Consider the following 10084-nt stretch of genomic DNA (forward strand, 5'->3'; position numbering starts at 1 on the left):
AAATAAACATTTTAATAATCAAATTCATAATATCAACATCCTATCCAAATGTCCTTCCTATCAAAGGAGGAAAAAAAAAAAAAACCCTAAACAAAACACATACAAGAATATTAAAATGTTAACTGAAATACAAAAACATTCCCAAAGCAAGGGATACAGATAACAGAAAGAACTTGGTTCCTGTTCACTAACTATACAGTATGGGGACTTCAGATTCCTCATCTGTCAAAAGGCACTGGAGCTGCCAGGTTTTCCTAACACTGATTCTATAGTAATATTCACATTACATGCTATTTTCAGCTCTATAAAAATAATGCCAATTTAATGTAATAAAAGTTCTGAAAGGCTGAAAATATCTCCTGAAAACACTTTTTAAAGATATTTGGTCACTAAGTTTATAACAAAACATGGATGAATAGAAAAAAACAATGAAAATTAGAATTTGAATTGAAATTCACCAACTGCTTCCTTCTGGTCTTAATCTAAATCTTCCTTCTCAAAACTCCTCAGGTCACTTCCTAATTAATTTTTTTATAATGTCAACATACTACAGACCTAAAAGTTTATGGGATATTTAAGGAATATAGGGAATGAGAGGAAATAGCTAAAGTGATGCTGGAAAGAAAGAACAGTGTTACTGTACTGAGCCATATTTTCACATCATACTAACCAATCTGGACTAGTATTAAGACAACTGCCGTGGCCCTTCCTTCCCTCACATCCCAATTTCTCTTGACAGCACAGTTTTGAGTTCTTTCACTCTACTGCTTTCTCTCTCCTGAACTTACTCTGATTTGTCTATATTTCTTTCAGTGTGGCACTTCAAACTACAAATGATGTTTAACCACACAAACTAGTTAAGACCTTGTTCCAGATCAGGTACTTCCACTGATCCAACTAATTCTTGATTAAAGTGATAAAGCTTTTCCAAATGTACTGCTGACAAAAATATTGTACTTGAGCAAACTGTCCTGGTGTTTTGTTTATTTTCTTTTAAACCAATGGCAAAAGTTTATATATATCCATACAAATTTAGTTACAGCACCTGCTAAGACAATTTTACAACTTAATTTTATAATCCAACATATTTTGCTCTTCTCTATGATTTCATGAGCAGAAGTGAAGATTTAATAAGTATACTTTCTACACCTCCATATTATTAATACAAAATGCTAAACAAACCATTTTAAGTTGATATCAATCCATTCATCTATAAAATATGGACAGGGTCATGAGTGAAACAAACAAGAAAATATTTCCAATTACTCTTCAATACTGAGTGGCTCCACAAAATATAAATCACAAAATCTAATATCCTTAATACAGTCTATAATCTGTCCTAAACAGTCTTTATAGCCAAACAGAAACAGTCACAGTTCTCCAAGCAATTTGGCAGTTTTTGTCTCTATCTCCCAAGCTATCACCCACCCTACTATAATGCCCTTCTCCCCCAACTATAATGTCCTTCTCCCCCAAGTTTCACTTATCAAAATCTTCTACAAGAACAAAAATGAAACAATATAAATGTTCATCAATAGGTGAACAGTAAAATATATTACAGTACACCCATATAATATACACTATGTAACCATTATACAGAATTAAGGAAACCCAAATTGATATCCACCATCCTTCTGTCATAGGAGCTCTGGTAGCATAGAGCCTAAAGCACTTGACTGCTAACCAGGAGGCTGGCAGTTCAAACCCACCAGCCACTCCTCAGAAGGAAGGTTGTGCCTTCGGTAGCGATATTGCCTCGGAAACCCAACGAGGGGTCACTGAGTCAGTTCCAACTCAACAGCACATAACAACCACCCACCTGTCATAGGAGCTCTGGTGGTGTAGTACCTAAGTCATTTGACTGCTAACCAGAAGTCTGGTAGTTCAAGCCCACGAGCCACTTCTCGCAAGGAAGATTGGGCAATCTACTTCCGTAGTGATATCACCTCAGAACCCAAGGAGGGGTCGCAGTGAGTCAGATGCGACTTGATGGCAGCGACTTTTTTTTTTAACCCATCTGTCATTTGGTCATACTGTGGTAGCTTAGCATGTTGCTGTGATATTAGAAGCTATGCCACCAGTATTTCCAATACCAGCCAGGTCACCCAAGATGGACGTGTTTCAGAAGAATTTCTAGACTAAGATAGACTAGGAAGAAAGGGCTAAAAGCCTACTTCTGAAAATCAGCATGAAAATTGTATGGATTGCAAAAGAACCCTGCTTGACAAGCTTGCTTTGGATATGTCAGCAGGAGGGATCAATTACTGGAGAAAGACATCATGTTTGGTAAAGCAGAGGGCCAGCGAGAGCAAAAGAGAGACTCTCCATCAGACAGCATGACACACTAGCTCCAAGAGTGAACTTGAACATGCCAAGCAATCATGAGGATGACATGGAACTGGGAAATATTTCATTCACTGTACAAAATGTCACCGTAAGTCAGAACTGACTTAACAGCACCTATTTATATTTGATATTGAAAATATATCCTTATACAAATTTTAAACGTGTAAAGCAGTATGTATTGTATGATCTCAGCTTCGTATTTAAAAAATAGATGGACACAGCCTATATTTCATTCAATCTAAGCGGTACCATTATTTTATGGACTACTAAGAAAGGAATCAAAAATTAAAAACCAACTTGTCAATGGTAAGTCACTATCAATTGTTAAGATATATCCCAAATATAGAAACTTTAAAACAGAGAACACCTTAGAATTAACATGATATGGTAACAACAGCAAAAACTTATATACAGCGCTATGTACCTGGCACTATTCTTAATTCTTAGATTAACTCATTTTATCTTCACAAGAACTCAATGAACAGGTATTATTATTATTATTACTATTTTACAGATGAGGAAACAGGCAGAGAGGTTAAGTAACTTGACCAACATATCAAATCTGGTAAATGGTAGAGCCAAGATTCAAACCAAGTAGGCTAAAGTGTTGAGAAATCTATATAGTAAAATGTTAACAGTGATAACCTCTGGGTGATGGTATTAACTAATGGCCTTTGCTCTTCATCTTTCTATATTATTTATTTTTTTTTACAAATGACAATTAATTTTGTGTCCAAATAAAACAACACATATATTAGTACTAACGGATCAATCTCATCTTTCTTGATGTCCTTCAACATAGAATAGTACCTTCTCAGATTCTAACAGTATTTTAAATTTTGCATTTTGAAAAATATCAAACTTACAATTTTAAGTTCCCACATTCTTAGGAAAAGATAGATTGCTCTGAGGCCTTGGCAACATACAGCCACTAGAATTGTTTTAAATCTGCTCAATAAATCAGCAACTCACTGCATCTGTGACAGCCCCTTGCCACCTAAAGCTAGCCAATCAGGAACAAAGTCACTCCAATAAAAACTATTCTGAAGGCCAATCAATCAACATCCTCATCTGACTATACATCTACAGATGATGTAAACCCAAGTAAGCCCCTAAAACTCCACGAATTCCTTAGCTCCACCCTTCCCAAAAACTCTTGTTCAGATCAGTCATCTTTGATGCTCAGCAAAATCATGCCTACATAGCAGTTTCCCTTGCTATTGTTGTTACATGACGTCAAGTTGATTACGACTCATAGAAACCCTATAGGACACAGTAAGTTATTAATTCATTGCCTTTTTATTTCAGATATTAAGGATCGGTTTCATCATTTTTCAACCAGTCTACTTAAAAGTAACATGATTAGTTCATTGAATCTTCAGATAGCCTTAACCCATTAGTTTTCAACTGCTAACACACATTATATGTCTCTGTAAAGAGTACATATGTAGACATATGTTTTTTTCTGAACCATTTGAGAAAATCATAACTTTTCTTCTGTAAATACTAGAGTATTTATGTCCTCTAAGAACATTTTCTAGGAGCTCTGGTAGCATAGTGGCTAAAGCACTTGATTGCTAACCAGAAGGCTGGTGGTTCAAACCCACCAGCCACTCCTCGGAAGGAAGGTTGGGCAATCCTACTTCCGTAGTGATACTGCCTCGGAAACCCAAGGAGGGGTCGCTATGAGTCGGGGCCGACTCGACGGCACATAACAACAACAACAAGAAGAACATTTTCTAAGATAACTACATTTAAAAAACAAAAAAAAAAGTTGCCATTAAGTCGATTGTGACTCATAGCCACCCCAGGTCTGTCAGAGTAGAAACATGCTCCACAGAGTTTTCAATGGCTGAGTTTTGGAAGTAGGTCACCCAGTCTTTCTTCTGGGGAGCCTCTGGGTAGGTGCAACCTCCAGCCTCTCAGATAGCAGCATCATGAGTTAATCAGTTAATCAGATGCAAAACCCAGAGACTCCAAAACTACATTATCATTATCTAATTCATGAAATTTTACACCAATACAATCTTATCATCTAATAAGAATCCATATACAAAATCTGTGGGAGGCTGAAGTCAATGTCATGAGACAAAGTGTATTATGAACTGCTGTATGGAAGATCAATTTGCTCTATAAACCTTCACCCAAATTAAAAAAATACATATATATGCCAGGCTCACATCTGGGGTTTAAACATTGAACCTGTGATATATTTAAATTTTGTAATAATGTCCTATATTTATTGTATACCTTTCTGATCTAAGATCATACATAAATATTTAAGTTTTCAGATCTCATTGGTTTGCTTTCATCTGGAGCAGTTTCTCAGCCTTTCCTTTCTAAAAGTACTTCTAACATTCTGGACAATATTAAAATTAATTAGGATACACAGAGTATGATAGAAAAAACTCTGGATAGGACATCTGTTCTTTACCTCTATCTGCTATGGCTTCCCAGACAGAATTTAGTGAGCAGTTATTATGTATGAGACCTTACATTTACACATTACTCATTTAATTCTCACATCTACCCTTGGTACAATTATCACCTCCATTTCAAAGATATAGACACTAAAGCACAGAGGTTAATGAACTTGCCCAAGGTCACAGACCTAGCAAGTGGCAGAACCAGAATGCAACCCAGTCTTAACTATTATATGCTGTGGCCTAAGACAGATTATTCTATAAAGATATTCCTAAGAAAAAAGCTGACTATCTCCCAGAATATTTGATGGCATCATCCAAATTAAACCACTCAAGGACAGAATTTCTTTAAATTATCAAGTCTTATCTTTTAAAGTGTGCAAAATTTTTATTTTGTTTCACAATATATGTGTCTTATAAAAAAAGAACAATTTAAATCACTTAACCTTTAATAAATTTTATGTTCTGAGTTAAAGCACAAGGTCTAAGTTGTAGCTTTCTAACTGTTAGGACACTATCTCATGACCTCAACTGCATATGCTCCAATTTGAGAGAGACATCATTATGATATTATTATTAACAATAAAACAAAAAATTTACTTTTTCTGTGAATTTTGTCAGGGTGACTTCACTCCATAGATCCCCCATTTCTATTTTGAATGTACAAATAGTCCTTGCCTTATGACAGGGTTCCACTCTAAAGACTTCATCCTAAGTCAGTTCTGACATAGTAAGATATTTTTTTAAGTTTTCACTATTATTGCCTTTTATTATCAGCATCATTATAAATCTGATCTTTGAAGATCTATAAGTAAACATGTGAAAATGACAACATCATCAAATTATGTACTACAGCACTGTATGTAGTACATATTATAGGCATACCTTGGGGATATTGGAGGTTCAATTCCAGACCACCACAATAAAGCAAGTCATACAAATATTTTGGTTTCCTCATGCATATAAAAATTATGTTTACAATATGTTGTTGTCATGAGCCGTCGAGTCGGACCTGACTCCTAGTGACCCCTCTTTGGGTTTCCGAGGCAGTATCGCTACAAAAGTAGATTGACTGACCTTCCTTCCGAGGAGTGGCTTGTGGGTTTGACCACTACCCTTCTGATTAGCAGGCAAGCTTGTAGTCTATTAAATATGCAATAGGATTATGAAAGCATTTGAAATATTGTGAGAAATACAAAAAGTGACACAGAGACATGAAGTGAGCACATGCTGTTGGAAAAATGGCGCCATACACTCAATCCACACAGGGCTGCCACAGTCTTCAATTTGAAAAAAAACACAGTATCTTTGAAGTTCAATAAAGTAAAGCACAATGAAACAAGGCATGCTTATATTAACAATAAGATGTAGCCAGAAAAGGAAAAAGATGGTTTTAAGTGTGGTTTGTTTTAACTCCAATTATACACTGGGGACTACCTATAGTCAACAATTATAATCTTTATATGGGCTTGGTTTCAAATTAGTGTTTCTCAAAACCAGGACATGCAAAATACAAAAATAATATATCTGTGAAACACAGTGCTTTAAGTGGTCACTTAGAACTAACTGATCTTATACAAGAACACAAAAATGCACTTCAAAATTAGTGGTGATATTAAACATGGAAACCAAATGACCCAAAATATATCTAATTTTTAAGATTATTTTTACATAGAAACATAAGTTTTTTAAATTCTAAAATCACAGCTCAATAAACATTTTTCTGTTTAAGGTAAAGATGACCTTCTCCACAAAACTCCAGTGGCATAGTGCATTTGACTGCTAACCAGAAGGCTTGTGATTCAAACCCACCAGCCACTCCAGGGAAGGAAGACCAGGCAATCTACTTCCATACAGATACTGCCTCAGAAACCCAAGGAGGTCGCTATGAGTGGAGCTCTACTTGATGGCAGTGAGATTGTTTTTAAGAATGCAACAGTGTTAGAAAGCAACTAACACTTGTCAGTTGACTAATAGCAGTTTCAATACACCAAATCAGCACACAAGATGTATTTTAATGAAGAAATTTCTCAAATCCCTTTTGTAATGAACGGAAGGTTATTCCGTACGGGGACCACTCCTTATTCAGCTGTATATTCCCAGGATGCACCACATTGCCCAGCATATCACATAAATTCAATTATTATCAGGTGAATGAAACATCATCAGTCAATGCCAGACTTTAAAAATAAATAAATAAATAGGACATTTCCCACTGAATTACTGTATCGCAGATCTAACTTACTTCTGATGGTTACTATTTATCGGACAGCTAGGTCAAGAAGAAAATCAACTACCATGCATAAGAGACAGATATTAGGAAGACTGCCCCCAAAGTTTTCAACTTGTAAGATTTTTTTTCTAAAAGAACTATTTAAAATATTCTTTCTTTATTAATTATTCTCAGATCTCACTCTATACTCCTTCAGTAAGTTTTTAAAGAAAAATAGGTCAGCGTACTCCCCTCTCCCCCAACCCCTTGCAATTTATTTCTCAGCAACACCTTTGGATACCAAGTAACTACACAGCCAACTTTTAAAGTAGAATTATGAACTCCAGAGATGTAGTGAGGGGTTTATATTGCCTGCCCTGAAACACTCGGAACCACAGCTGAGCCAGTAGGCTCGGCTATAATTACTCACTATCGGAGAAGGATTTCTTTTTGCGACTCTTATGGCAAAAAGCATAACAATATTAAATCACAGAAGGTTGCAAAACACTAAATTTGTTCAAATTCTGTTCTAAGAATCAATCAATATTGACCACAAGAGGCCTAGGCACTGAGTGGCTGCAGGTATACAAAGAAAGCCTACTTTCCCTGAAACCATTCTGTGAGCAGAAATGGGACTACTTAAAGCTCCGTGACTACACCATTCTCTGATCAGTTACCTTCATTCAATGTTACAACACTCCTTGCTGTAAAGCTAATCATAGCAGAGCCCCAGCAGGTTGGGAGAACACAGGCAGATCTGTTTAATTAGTTTATCAATACTACTACATCAAACGTCATGAGTTATTGACTAAATCTTTGATTATTTTTGTACTATAACCACTGATTGCTTAGTAGGTCACTTTTGGTATCATTTGACACCTAATGGCAGATGACGTACAGATAAACAGTGTCTAAGACAGCACGTGCTTATAAAAATAAAATTTTGCACTTGATAGCAATGAAGCATCAATCAATTCTCTGAACATAAATTTTAAGAAGCTTATGTTACCTTTCCCCCAGTATGAATTAGGTATGTTTCAAAAAAAAAAAGGTTATTTTATGCACAAAAGAAATCTGAAAAAATAAACCAATAATTATGTTTACAGTAACATTTTTGTTACAGAAAATTAGGCACACATCACAATCTGATTGTAAAGAGGGAAAATAAAATCAGCTTTTAAAGTTCTACTGATAACTCTTTCAACAGTATAAACTACTTCTAATGAACAAAAATCAGTATGAAATTTTCTTCTTACAACAAGAAGACCAGGAGTCCAAAGGGAACTAATTAATTTACCACCAATTTCTGAGAACTTGGTCATTTCTACTCATATCTAAAACATAAAAAACTTATACCAATGCCATATACTTCCCAAAGGAGAGCTAATACCAGACACTAAAGTAGAAAGAGGGACCTCTGGTAGCACAGTGCCTAAGGCACTTGACTGCTAACCAGAAGGTTGGCGGTTCAAACCCACCAGCTATTCCTCGGAAGGAAGGTTGGACCATCTACTTTCCTACTGATACCGCCTCAGAAACCCAAAGAAGGAGTTGTGGCTATGAGTCGGGTCTGACTCGTTGGCACATAACAACAACAATAACAACAAGATAGAAAGAAGGAGCTCTGGTAGTGTAGTAGCTAAGGCATTTGGCTGCTAACCAAAAGGTGGGTGGTTTGAACCCACCAGCTCTTTCAAAGGAGAAAGATGAGACAGTGTGCTTCAGTAAACAATTCCAGCCTTGGAAATCCTAAAGGGCAGTTCTACTCTGTTGTATATGGTTGCTGGTAGATGGAATTGATCTGACACCAGTGCGTTTTTGGGTTTTAAAGTAGAAAGACGAGGAAGGAATCATAAAACAGAAAGGATGGTGCAAAAGGGGAAAGGTTAAAGATGGGCTCTGAAGATAGACTACCTCATTTGAACTCTGCCCCTGCCACCTATTAGCAGTTTAACCTTGGTCAGTAACCTGTCTATGCCACCTTGTTTTCATAAGTAAAATATAGACAATGACAGAACCAATCTCACAAGATTATCTGATAGCATAAAATGAGTTGGTTTCGGGAAGACACTAACAATGTGGCAAGGGGTTCTGGGGTGCAAATGGTTAAGTGTTCGGCTGCTAACCAAAAGGTTGGCAGTTCACACCCACCCAGCAGCTCTGAGGGAGAGAGATCTGACCATTTGCTTTTGTAAAGATTACAGCCAAGAAAACTGTATGGGGCCATTTTACACCACTACAAGGGAGTTGCTATGAGTCAAAATCAACACCTAGTAACAACAACCAACCATGTAGCACTGAAAAAAAATGTTAACAGTCTATATCCAATAACGTTGAAGACAAGCTTTCCCTAATACTTCATAATTTTTCTAAGGAAAATATGACTTTGTCAAGTATCCTGACTATAATATCAGAGATTATAAAACTAATTTGCATATCAAACTGGAAGCTCAGGTAGCATGGTGATAAGACATCAAAGGAACAATATGTCTAAAGGCATCACCTCAAAATTATACATGTAAAAAGCAAATAAACAGAGCTCAATAACTATCTACTAAATTAATGATGAGTTAAAATTTACACATGTTCAGCCTAGAATTTTCCCACTAAATTTGAATCTTAGAACCAAGTTATGGTTTCTCAAATGATTTCAGTCTGACATTAAATTAATTCAATCTACTTCTTAAGTTGGCAACAAGGGACAACTGATTTTATTTGGGTTTACCCAAGTTGGTCAAGCCAAAGTAACTTTATGATAATCATTCTTTTTTATAAGTAAAATTCATCTATGTGAAATACATGATGTTATTGTTAGGTGCCGTCCAGTCATTTCCGACTCATATCTACCCCATGCACAACAGAACAAAACACTGCCCGATCCCGCTCCAGTTCCAAGATCCCTGCTATACTTGAGCCCATCATCGCAGCCACTGTGTCAATCCATCTCGTTGATGGCCTTCCCCTCTTTTGTCGACCCTCCACCTTACCAAGCATGACATCCTTTTCCAGGGAATGGTCCCTTCTGACAACATGACCAAAATAGGTGAGACGAAGTCTGGCCATTCTCGCTTCCAAGGAGCATTTTGGGTGCACTTCCTCCAGG

The 10084-nt window shown here is 36.4% G+C and overlaps 1 protein-coding gene across 1 annotated transcript in view; it reads right to left on the reverse strand.

The window, feature by feature from the left end:
• AP3B1 (adaptor related protein complex 3 subunit beta 1) overlaps window positions 1–10084 on the reverse strand; it is a 452161-nt gene that overhangs the window by 295617 nt on the left and 146460 nt on the right. The window lies entirely within an intron of this gene.

This window comes from Orycteropus afer, unplaced genomic scaffold, assembly GCF_000298275.1.
Source record: "Orycteropus afer afer isolate SDZICR_OR568_19922 unplaced genomic scaffold, OryAfe1.0 scaffold00107, whole genome shotgun sequence".
NCBI lineage: Eukaryota > Metazoa > Chordata > Mammalia > Tubulidentata > Orycteropodidae > Orycteropus > Orycteropus afer.